At 37.3% G+C, this 12,904-nt stretch overlaps 1 protein-coding gene and 1 pseudogene across 2 annotated transcripts in view; one reads left to right on the top strand and one right to left on the bottom strand.

Annotated features, from left to right (window-relative positions):
• The window catches only part of MNAT1 (MNAT1 component of CDK activating kinase), a 219,399-nt gene that overhangs the window by 7,324 nt on the left and 199,171 nt on the right, over window positions 1–12,904 (bottom strand). The gene's annotated exons all lie outside the window — the stretch shown is intronic.
• The window catches only part of LOC105705692 (spermidine synthase-like), a 41,326-nt pseudogene continuing 33,507 nt past the window's right edge, over window positions 5,086–12,904 (top strand).

Below are 12,904 nucleotides of genomic sequence, written 5' to 3'. Positions count from 1 at the left end.
GGAGTTTGAGACCAGCCTGGCCAACATGGTGAAACCCTGTCTCTACTAAAAATAGAAAAATTAGCTGGGTGTGGTGGCAGTTGCCTGTAATCACAGCTACTCAAGAGGCTGAGGCAGGAGAATTGCTTCAGCCCGGGAGGCAGAGGTTGCAGTGAGCAGAGATCATACCACTGGACTACAGCCTGGGCAACAGAGCAAGAGCCTGTCTCAAAAAAAAAATTAGTCATTGTTAAATTCTTTATAGAATCTTAGGTCGCATAGGATTTAAATAGGGATTCACCATACCTACCCCATGGCCATAAAGTTATTTGCTTATTACTTCCCAAGACACAATAAAATATCAACTGTTAAGATTCTGATGCATGAGAAATGAAGTAAATGTTAAGTTACCTCAGCAATGTCTAAAAATTAATCTGGCTTCACAGGGAATTCAGTAACTATCATACAAATAAGTAATATTTTTATAGGTAACTTGAAATGTTCCATTCCTGATACAAGTTCCCAGCTAATTTTTATCCACACACCAGATGATGATGTATCACCCTTTTCTTTCCTCAGATCCTCAAAAGAAAAGCATAGTCTTAGCTTCAATAGATGTTCACTTACGGTAAAATTCAAGCACCACAGTAGAATGTTTGTCAGCCTTGAAAAGCCAACCATCATAAATGAAAACTGGTTTTCATAGCTGTAATACAAACCACTGTGCAACTAACTGTTTTGATTCATCACATTTTGGTACAGCTTGCTTCTGGGAAAATTGAGTCATACCATATCTGGCTTGGCAATTTGAACACAAACTTGCAATGTGCATACAGCTTTTTATATGTTATCCTGAGAAACCTGAAACAGCTGCACTGCTGGCAGAAAAACACAGGACCACCAGTAAAATATTCAAAACAGTTGCATCTTTTAATTTATGGCCGTGTTTCCATAGAAAGTATATAAAACAGTTCAGCTTTATAGGTAAAATGTTACAGTCATACTCATTGATGCCATAAATGTGTAAAAAACATTTATCTAAAATGATTAGTGTTTGAAATTAGTATTTTTTGAAATAGTCATAATCCAGAGTAATGAGCAAATATTTTTAAATTTGACTTATTAATGCTGAGTTGTACAATTCTCACTGTCAAAATCAAGTCCATTAACATTTCTTTGCATAGCACTGAAGAAAATGCCCTTCCCTTCTAGCAATCATTTACATTAAACATGTCTGTGAGTATGAGTCTTTAAAAGTCCTGTTTATTTACATTGCTGTTTTTGATCTCTAGGGCTACACAAAACTGTTACTGTGAAGTATTTCAAAATATTTTCACCATGGCAACGTACATTAATGCCAATAAAAAAATAAAACAAAGTTCATTTTTGTTATTCAATTGTGGGCTTTTTTTCTTAGGTATCTTAACTCAATGTTCTTAAGCCTTTAATTATTGTAGCATGTCAAAGTATTTTAAAGAATCTGCCACATTGAAACAGCACAATGAAAATTTAGTGTTTTGTGTACTTTTCTACCTTAATCCACATCTGTGTTTTTATTCTTTCATGACCATTACAAGTATATCACTGAGTAGGATTCCTGGGGTTTCTGGCAGAAGTCAGTATCATTTCATGTATACCTTTATAAAACAGAATGAGGACGAAGTCTTGGCCAAATTTATTTCCAAAAGTCAAGCTCAGTTGAGTTTGGGAGCCTGGAGGTAATTGCTCTGACTATTTAGCCAATCCCAGGATACTATTCCTGTTTCTCATGGGTTTCTTTTAAATATGTGTAAATCTTATAAGCAGAAACCGGGAAAGTAAAAATGAGGTTTGCTTATATTGGTACCTATACCTTATTTTTACTGAAAGCAGACTAAACTCAAAGACTTAAAAAATCATACCTTTATTTTCTTAATAACGCCAAAAAAAGCATGTTTTCAAAAGCATGCCTAAGATAATTCTTGTACAAAGGACATCTTATGCCCTAATTTATGCTCTGTCTAAAGCTGCCTTCCTATCCCATCAAAATCTCTTTCAAACAGACCTTGGAGAAGGGGGAGGGAAAAGGAGCAATGGATCCTGAGAAGAGCGTAAGACAGGATTAAGCATTAGAAAACCACACTTGAAGGTTTGTTCCTGAACTTTAATTTCCTATGCTGTCATTTTCTTGTGTTGTATTTAGCAGCTTTTGCTCCCAAAGAAAGTGGTATAATTTACACTTAGCTTCAGAAAGTCTTCATCTTCTTAGTTCTTTAACATAAGAGTGCCTCTGAGATTACTCTTTTCCTATTTGCCTTCCTTTAAAAGCTCTATATTGACCATCTGGCTGAAGTCTTGGACTCAGCTCATTTTAGTGCTATTTAACAATGCTTTGAGTTCTCAGCTACGGGCAGAGGGCAGGGCTTGTCACTCAAGACCAAGAGGCAAGCTACCCTTCCTGTCCAGTCATAATGTTTGTGACAATCCTTAAAGCACATTGGCTTGGAATTCATATTAAATGAAAATGTAAAGTTCACATTAGTTTCCTTCACTTCAAATTACCAGGCCCTATGGAGAGTTAAAAACTTGGACTGGTTCAAACTAAGAAAGGTAGTGAACTCTAGAGACTGACATTCTTTTTACAAGGTGGCCCATTTTTTAAACTCTGCATTTAAAGCTATCGTGCATTAAACAGACCATTTCCAAAGAGATCTGTGTCCTATAGCCCACAAAATTGAAATCTAACTGCCATTAAGAGAGATCAGCCAGCTGATCCCAGGTATCAAGACCCACAACTCTTGTAGGAAGTTCAGCCAAAGCTATAAAAGATTTACATTAACAACCTGAAGTCTATCTCAGTGAGATTTAAAAATAACCAGAGCAATAGTGTGCTCACACAACTATCACTAAAAAGCAAAAACATTCTGAAAACTAAAGTTCATGGTTAGGTGTCTTAACCTAAGCATAGTATCAGAATAATAGACAAAAATTTACAGAGTGGTAATCATATATTTTTTAAGTAAATTGGAAAAAACACCACAAGTCAAAAATACTGTCCATAATTCTGACTGCAGTGTGGTTATAAAAACACATGGCAGGCTGGGCGCGGTGGCTCACGCCTATAATCCCAGCACTTTGGGAGGCTGAGGTGGGCAGATCACAAGGTTAGGAGTTCGAGACCAGCCTGACCAACATGGTGAAACCCTGTGTCTACTAAAAATACAAAAATTAGCTGGGCGTGGTGGTGCGCACCTGTGGTCCCAGCTACGCAGGAGGCTAGGGCAAGAGAATCGCTTGAACCCGGGAGGCAGAGGTTGCATGAGCTGAGATTACACCACTGCACTGCAACCTGGGAGACAGAGTGAGACTCCATCTCAAAAAAAAAAACAAAACACCATGGCTTTATGAAGTCCAACCAAAAATGTAACAAACTGCCACAGGCAGTCATATATTACTCTTATACTTTACCATCTAGACAGCAAGAGAATACAATTTGAATAAACTAATAATAAAACTGAGTTCAGATTTACACCAACACACTTGGAAAAAGACTGAACAATTATGCCAGACATTTAGACCATCTATATACCAAAACTCATATTTGGAAATTAAAAGACACATCTTTTCCAAATGAACACAATGATTTATCATTATTCATATTTAAAACTTAATTTAGATTGCTCAGATAAGACTTTCTGACTTATAGCTGGAGTGTAAGTCCAGTTAGAACTGTGTAATTTATTGCTATCAAAGACCACACCAGGTATTTTGGATAGAACAGTTATTACTGAAAGTTAATATAATTACATAATAAAAGGATTACTTCCTTGATTTAAGTGTGAACTATAGAACACACAGAAGATATAGCTACTTAAGTATAATATAGCCTATGAACGATATTATTGGTAGTGCTGGATATCTCAACTGATAGACCTCTAAGGATAGATTCTGTTTATATAATGCATATATTTAAACATAGGAATATCTCAGGAACATGGCCTATGAGATAGATAGGGCCATGAAAAACAGATAATACACAGTAGCTAATAAGCCAAATGATATTTGATAAATTTTAAATATACTATTCAAAGTCAGATGTTTATTTCCACAAGAGATTACTATGATGTTTGTCTAATTTCAGTATTGCCACTATACACTTAGATGAGATTACACAGGAAAATGGCATAAATAATGTTTTTATTTACTGATTCTCAAAACATTATGGGCTGAGCGCGGTGGGCTCGGTGGCTCACGCCTATAATCCCAGCACTTTGCGAGGCCAAGGCAGGTGGATCATGAGGTCAAGAGATCAAGACCATTCTGGTCAACATGGTGAAACCCCGTCTCTACTGAAAATACAAAAAAATTAGCTGGGCATGGTGGTGCGCACCTGTAGTCCCAGCTACTTGGGAGACTAAGGCAGAAGAATTGCTTGAACCCAGGAGGCGGAGGTTGCAGTGAGCCGAGATCGTGCCATTGCACTCCAGCCTGGGTAACAAGAGCAAAACTCAGTCTCAAAAAAACGAAAAAAACCCCAAAAACATTATGATACTCATTCCCATGAATTTATTCGGAATAATGCCTAGGAGAGACAGAATAAGGCAAAGTTTCATTAAAAAATCTAAAAATAGCAAATAAGATGACTTTTGTGTCTCCCAGGGAAGAACAAGTGTCACTTTTTGGAAATACAGTAGATAAAAATCAATGTATTAGCTTCTCAATTCCTTTGGTATTATTTCTAAAAAAAATCTGCCTGATTCTGGTTTGTCTAACATAATTTTTTTTTACTAGAAATTCCATGTTAGTAACAAATATGTGCCAGGATTTTCATCATATCTTTATAAAGGCAGGATGAGTAGTTTATCTCCAAGAGTGAGGCAGACAAAAATGCAGAAATTTAGATATATGCAGCTCATTCATTCTCCAAAAAAAAAAAAAAAAAAAAAAAAAAAAATTTACTGAGGACCTACTATTTGCCAGGTATTGAAGTAGCCTTGATAAAACAGAGAACAAAGGCTTCATGATCTCATTGACCTTATAATCCAAAAGAAAAGAAAAATATTAAATAATAAATACTACAAATGAGAAAGTAGGGCTTGATGAGTGTGGATAAAAAGGGAAGCCAACATGAATAAGATCAGAACAGGTATCCCTAAAAAAATGACAGTTAAGCTTAGATCCAAAGACATAAAATTAGGTAGGAAGGCAGGAGAAGTATAATGGTGATCCAGAGAGAGGGAAGAACAGGTATGAAGTAGTAAGGAGACATAGTACATATTGAGAATATAGGGGACAGGTGATTTCAGCTGAGGATGAGGCTAGAGACGTAGGCAGAAAGTACACAAATGGCCTTATAGAAAATGTTTAAAAATTGAATTTTATTCAAAGGACACTGGGAAGCCACTGAAGAAAAGTTATTAGAAACCTGATAATGTAAATAAGCCACTATGGCTGCCCAATGGATTAGAGAAAAGCAAGAGTAGATACAGAGAGATTCCTTAGGAGAATGTTTCTCTAGTCCAGGTTGATGCAATGGTGACTTGAATTAGGGTGGTGGCAGTGAAAATAATGAAAACTACTGGTTTAGGGATATTTCAGTGAGTGGGTGGGTGGGTGGATACAGGGGTGGGGATATGAGGGTGGGAAGGAGAAAGCAGTGTCAAGGTCAACTTCCAGGTACCTAGTCACATAGTCACATAGATCAGGGAAGATGCCCTCACAGAGAAATGGAAAACTAGAGAAGCAAATAAGAGTGGGAGAGGAAAGAATGGAAAAATCCTGACTTTAGTTTTGGACTTGAGTCTGAAGTGATTATAATGGAAACATATGCATGGAGATGCAGAATAGTAGCTGGATACATGGGCCAAGTGAAAAGAAGAGAGTTTTGGAATGAAGATACCAATTTGGAGTTACAAGTATTTAAATGGTATTTGAAACCATAAAAATAAATGTTAATATTTAGGAAGAAGGGATAGAATGAGAAAAGAGGAAGGCCTAAGGCAGAGGCTTAGAGAACTACAATGTGTAATGGTCTGACAAAATAAGCTATTTTGAAGTGACGGGTAGTAAATGCTGCTATTCCCAATACCTCATAAACTTTCTTCCCCTCCTTTCTAGATGTGCAAAAAATGTAGACACAAGAGAGGTGTAAGCTACCTGGAAAGGAGGAAAATAATAATAACAGACACAGGGACAAGGTAGCCTACTTGATTTCCCCACCTAAAGACTCCAAAGGGCATATGTATAGCATTTACAGCAGTCATGTTTCTTATAGCAAAAGAACAGAAACAACCAAATGTCCATTGACAAGAGAATGGACAAACTTGTTATTGATACAATGGAATGCTATCAAAAGTGAAAATATATAAGTTACAGCTATGTGCATGCATCAATACAACTGACTCACAAACAATGCTTAGCAAAAAAAACCCCATAAAAACCAAGTTACAGAAGAATATGGAGAGCATGTTTCCATTAATAGTAAATTCTGAACGAAAGCTAAACACGGAATATATAAATATGACAAAGCTATAAGAAAAGCAAGGAATGATGTCAGAAAGATGGCAAAGAAGGAAAACCCAGCCTTCATTTTCTTCACAAAGAACAATAATTGGACAGCTATCCATGAATGGGAGTAACTCTGAAAGAGCTCAGGAATCTACTTGAGAAACTACAGCAATACACTGGAAGGGAAATCCCATAAGCAACCAAACAAAAATCCCATAAATAACCATACAAAAGAAGGAAACAGTTTCATTCTGCCTTTATCATCCCATCCCCAAGGCCAGCACTGCTCAGTATAGAGAGGGAACTCCCAAGTTTGTAAGTATCCCTGGGCATAGAAATGGAGAGCAGGATGAAAAAGCAGCTTCCCAAAACTTTCAGGGTACTGCCTGAGAAATCAACAACCTGCCTCAGTTATACCCCACCCAGATTTATGAAGAGACTGGCATGGGTGGAAACAAAGAAGGATGGGGCTATCAGTATCAGCCATATAAGCAGAAATCACTACTGTCCTTAGTGGCCTGCTTTGCACAGGATTCCAGCAGCCTTCTCTGCTAAGGACCTCAACAGCCCTTGTGGCTACCACAAGAGATTTCACCCCTGAGGATACACGGTGTTCACTGAGGTGGACCGCAGCAGCTTGCTCTGCAGAAGACACTAATAGGCTTTTGCTGGCTGCTGAGGACTCTAGCAGTCAGCATAGCAACAACAGACCCCCTGCAGGTTTGGCCACTGGGGATCCCACAGTTTTTTGCCTTCCCAATCTCCAGGTACCTAAGTGGTGATGTGTCCTTGTAGTCCTATTTGGGAGACTGAGGCAGGAGGGTCACTTGAGCCTGGGAGGTTAAGGCTTGAGTGAGTCATAATTATGCCACTGCAGTGCAGCCTAAATAACAGAGTAAAACCTTGCCTCAAAAGAAAGAAGTAAAAAAATAAGGAAAAAGAGAATGAACAAAAGAAAGAGCGAGAGAAAAAAATACTGTCTGAAAACTTTCTAAATATGGGGAAAGATGTAAACATCAAGATACATGAAATAGAAAGATGCAAAATCAGATTCAACTCACAGAAGAGTTTCACCAGACACATTATAATCAGATTTTCAAAAATCAAAGAAAAAGAATTTTTAAAGCAGGAAGAGAGAAGCAGCATATTATATATAAGAGAACCTAAATAAGACCACTGCAGAATTTCTCAGCAAAAACCTTGCAGGCCAGGAGTAAGTGGGAAGATTTCATGAAAGAAAGAAAATGCCAATTGAAAATACTTTATGCAGCAAAGCTATCCTTTGCCAATGAGGGACAGGTAAAGACTTTCCCAGGCAAAGAAAAACTGAGGGAGTTCATCACCCTTAGACTTGTGTTACAAGAAATGCAAAAGGGAGTTCTTCAGGCTTGAACAAAAGGCCACTAATTAGAAATATGAAAATATAAAACTCGCTGGTAAAGGTAAATATATAGTCAAATTCAGAATACTCTAACACTGTAATGGTAGTGTGTAAATTACTTATAACTGTAATATAAAGGTTGAAAGACAAAAGCATTTCCAGAAAATAACTATAGCTACAAAAATTTGTTAATGGATATATAATGTGAAAATACATACACTGACACAGAAAACATAAAATATAAGGGGAGAATGATATGGTTTGGCTGTGTCCCCACCCAAATCTCATTTGAACTACATTTCCCATAATTCCCACCTGCTATGGGAGGGACCCAGTGGTAGGTAAATGAATCATGGGGGCAGGTCTTTCCCATGTTGTTCTCATGATAGTGAATAAGTCACATGAGATCTGTTGGTTTTACAGGGAAGTCCCCCTGCCACAAGTAGAATGTGTTTTGCTCCTCATTCACCATCAGCCATGATTGTGAGGCCTCCCCAACCATGTGGATCTGAGAGTCAAAAAGAAATAAAGGGTATTCAATTAGGAAAGGAGGAAGTCAAACTGTCTCTATTTGCAGATGACATGATTGTATATCTAGAAGACCCCATTGTCTCAGCCTAAAATCTTCTCAAACTGATAAGCAACTTCAGCAAAGTCTCAGGATACAAAATCAATGTGCAGAAATCACAAGCATTCCTATACACCAATAACAGATAAACAGAGAGCCAAATCAAGAGCAAACTATCATTCACAATTGCTACAAAGAGAATAAAATATCTAGGAATACAACTAACAAAGGATGTAAAGGACCTCTTCAAGGAGAACTACAAACCACTGCTCAATGAAATAACAGAAGACACAAACAGATGGAAAAACATTCCATGCTCATGGTTAGGAAGCATCAATATTGTGAAAATGGCCATACTGCCCAAAGTAATCTATAGATTCAGTGCTACCCTCATCAAGCTACCAATGACCTTCTTCACAGAACTGGAAAAACCACTTTAAACTTCATATGGAATCACAAGAGAGCCCGAATAGCCAAGACAATCCTAAGCAAAAAGAACAAAGCCGGAGGCATCACAATAGCGGACTTCAAACTATACTACAAGGCTACAGTAATGAAAACAGCATGGTACTGGTACCAAAACAGAGACATAGACCAATGGAACAGAACAGAGGCCCCAGAAGAAACACCACACATCTACAACCATCTGATCTTTGACAAACCTGGCAAAAACAGGCAATGGGGAAAGGACTCCATGTTTAATAAATGGTGTTGGGAAAACTGGCTAGCAACGTGCAGAAAGCAAAAACTGGACCCCTACCTGTCACCTTACACTAAAATTAACTCCAGATGGATTAAAGATTTAAACATAAAACCTAACACCGTAAAAACACTAGAAGAAAACGTAGGCAAAACCATCCAGGACATAAGCATAGGCAAGGACTTCATGACTAAAGCGCCAAAAGCAATGGCAATAAAAGCCAAATGGGATCTAATTAAAATTCAGAGCTTCTGTACAGCAAAACAAACCATCATTAAAGTGAATCAGCAACCAACAGAATAGGAAAAAATTTTTGCAATCTACCCATCTGACAAAGGGCTAATAATCAGAATCTACAAAGAACTAGAATTTATAAGAAAAAAACAAACAACCCCATTCAAAAGTGAGCAAAGGATATGAACAGACACTTTTCAAAAGAAGACATACATGAGGCCAACAAACATATGAAAAAATGCTCATCATCACTGGTCATTAGAGAAATGCAAATCAAAACCACATTGAGATATCATCTCATGCCAGTTAGAATGGCGATCATTAAAAATTCTGGAGACAACAGATGCTGGAGAGGATGTGGAGAAACAGGAACACTCTTACACAGTTGGTGGGAGTGCAAATTAGTTCAACCATTGTGGAAGACAGTATGGCGATTTCTCAAGGATCTAGAAATAGAAATTCCATTTGACCCAGCAATCCCATTAGTGGGCATATACCCAAAGAACTATAAATCATTCTACTATAAAGACACATGCACACATATGTTCACTACAGCCCTGTGTACAATAGCAAAGACCTGGAACCAACCCAAATGCCCATCAATGATAGACTGGACAAAGAAAATGTGGTACATGTACACCATGGTATACTATGCAGCCATAAAAAACGATGAGTTTGTGTCCTTTGTAGGGACCTGGATGAATCTGGAAACCATCATTCTCAGCAAACTGACACAAGAACAGAAAACTAAACACCACATGTTCTCACTCATAGGTAGGTGTTGAACAATGAGAACACGTGGACTCAGGGAGAGGAGCATCACACACTGGGGGCAGTTGTGGGGGGTAGGGGAAAGACAACGGTGGGTGGAGAGGGAGGGGAGGGTGGGGAGGGATAACATGGGAGAAATGCCAGATATAGTATGCACCTGAAGTTCAATAAATAAATTAAAAAAGAAAAAGAAAAAGAAAATTACCCAGTCTCAGTTATGTCTTTATTAGCAGTGTGAAGACAGACTACAGAGAATAAAAGTTTTTGTATGTGATCAAAGTTAAGTTGTTACCAGCTTCAAACAGACTAGCGTAACTATAAGATGTTTTATGTAAGCCTCATGGTAACAAAAACACAAAAACCTACAGTAGATACACAAAAGATGAAGAGAAAGGAATAGAAGCATGCCCCTACAGAAAATCATCAAATCACAAAGAAAGAGAGAAAAGAAGAAAGGGACAAAAGGTCTCCAAAACAACCAAACAACTAGAACACCGTTAACAAAAATCTTTACCTATCAATAATTACTTTAAATGTAAATAGACTAAATTTGCCAATCAAAACACATAGAGTGATTGAATGGATTAAAAAAATAAGACCCAACTATATGCTGCTGAAGAGAGACTCACTTCACATTTAAGGACACACACAATATGAAAGTGAAGATACTCCAGGCAAATGGAAACCAAAAAGAGCAGGGGCAGCTAAACTTATATCGGACAAACAGATGTTAAGTCAAACCATTATATGAAACAAAGAAGGTCATTAGATAATGATAAAAGGATCAATTAAGAGGATATAACAAATGTAAATACATATGAACCCAAGTCAGAGCACCTATCTATATAAAGCAAAGATTAACAGATCTGAAGGGAGAAATGGACAGCAATACACTAATAGTAGGGAATTCAACATTTTATTTCGAACAATGGATAAATTATCAACATGGAATATCAGTAAAGGAACACTAAGCTGGAACTACACTTTAGACCAAGTAAACCTAACAGACATATACAAAAAATTCCAGATAACAGCAGCAGAATACACACTCTTCTTGGGTGCAAAGAACGTTTTACAAGATAAATCATACATTAGGCCAGAAACTAAATCGTAACAAATTAAGTAAGACTCAAATCATGTTGAGTAATTTTTATAACCACAATGATATGAAAATAGAAATAAATAACAGGAGAAAAACTAGAAAATTCACAAATATGTGGAAATTAAACCACACACTCCTGAACAATCAATGGTTCAAGAAGAAATCAAAAGGGAAGTTTTGATTCTCAAGAAAAATATCTTGAGAATAATGAAAAAGTAAACAAAACATACCAAAATTTATGGTATGTAGCCAAAGCAGTCCTGAGAAATTCATACCAGTAAATGAAAATATTTAAAAAGAAAAAAAATCTCAAATAACCTGATATTACACCTTAAAAAACTAGTTAGTATAAGGAAGCCCAAATTTAAAGTAAGAATGGAAATAAAGAAAGGAAATAAACAAAAGGTAGACATACAAATGGAAATAAAAATCAGAGTAGAAATAGAGATTAAACATACAATAGAAAAGAAATCAATGAAACAAAAAGTTGGTTTTTGAAAAGATAAAATTCACAAACTTTTAGCTAGATTAACTAAGAAAAAAGAAAGAAGACTCAAATACATAAAACCAGAAATGAAAGAGGAAATATTACAATTGAGGCCACATAAGTATGAAAAAAAATTACTAAACAATTAGACACCAAACAATTGGAGAACTTAGAAGAAACAGATAAATTCCTAGACATGACCTACCAAGACTGAATTATAAAGAAATAGAAATTGTAAACAAGGCCGGGCACGGTGGCTCACGCCTGTAATCCCAGCACTTTGGGAGGCCGAGGCGGGTGGATCACGAGGTCGAGAGATCGAGACCATCCTGGTCAACATGGTGAAACCCCGTCTCTACTAAAAATACAAAAAATTAGCTGGGCATGGTGGCGCGTGCCTGTAATCCCAGCTACTCAGGAGGCTGAGGCAGGAGAATTGCCTGGACCCAGGAGGCGGAGGTTGCGGTGAGCCGAGATCGCGCCATTGCACTCCAGCCTGGGTAACAAGAGCGAAACTCCGTCTCAAAAAAAAAAAAAAGAAAAAAAAAATTGTAAACAAACCAAAAGAAAGTAAAGAGACTGAATTTGGTCTTTTTTGTTGTTGTTGTTTTTGTTTTTGTTTTTTTTGAGACAGAGTTTCACTTTTGTTGCCCAGGCTGGAGTGCAATGGTGCAATCTTGGCTCACTGCAAACTCCGCCCCCGGGTTCAAGTGATTCTCCTGCCTCAGGATCCTGAGTAACTGAGATTACAGGTGCCCACCACCAAGTGTGGCTAATTTGTATAGTTTAGTAGAGATGGGGTTTCACCATGTTGGCCAGGCTGGTCTTAAACTCCTGACCTCAGGTGATCCACCTGCCTCGGCATCGCAAAGTGCTGGGATTACAGGCATGAGTCACTATGCCCAGCCTGAATCTGTAATTAAAATAAAAACAATCTCATTAAAGAAAAGCTCAGAATCTGATGGCTTCATTTCTGAATTCTCCTAAACATTTAAAAAGACTTAATACCAATTCTTCTTCAATTCTTCCAAAAACTGAAAAGGAGAGGATACTTCCAAGCTCATTTTATGAGGCCAACATTACCCTAATACAAAATCCAGACAAGGACATTAACGAAAAAAAGTATTACATTCTAATATCTATAATAAATATAGATGTAAAAATCCTCAACAAAACATCAGCAAACCAAAATCAAC

Source organism: Aotus nancymaae, unplaced genomic scaffold (assembly GCF_030222135.1).
Source record: "Aotus nancymaae isolate 86718 unplaced genomic scaffold, 86718_ANA_hifiasm-v0.15.2.pri h1tg000011l, whole genome shotgun sequence".
In the NCBI taxonomy this organism is placed as follows: domain Eukaryota; kingdom Metazoa; phylum Chordata; class Mammalia; order Primates; family Aotidae; genus Aotus; species Aotus nancymaae.
Note: the sequence above shows the minus strand (reverse complement) of the source record. Positions and strands in the feature narration are given on the sequence as shown.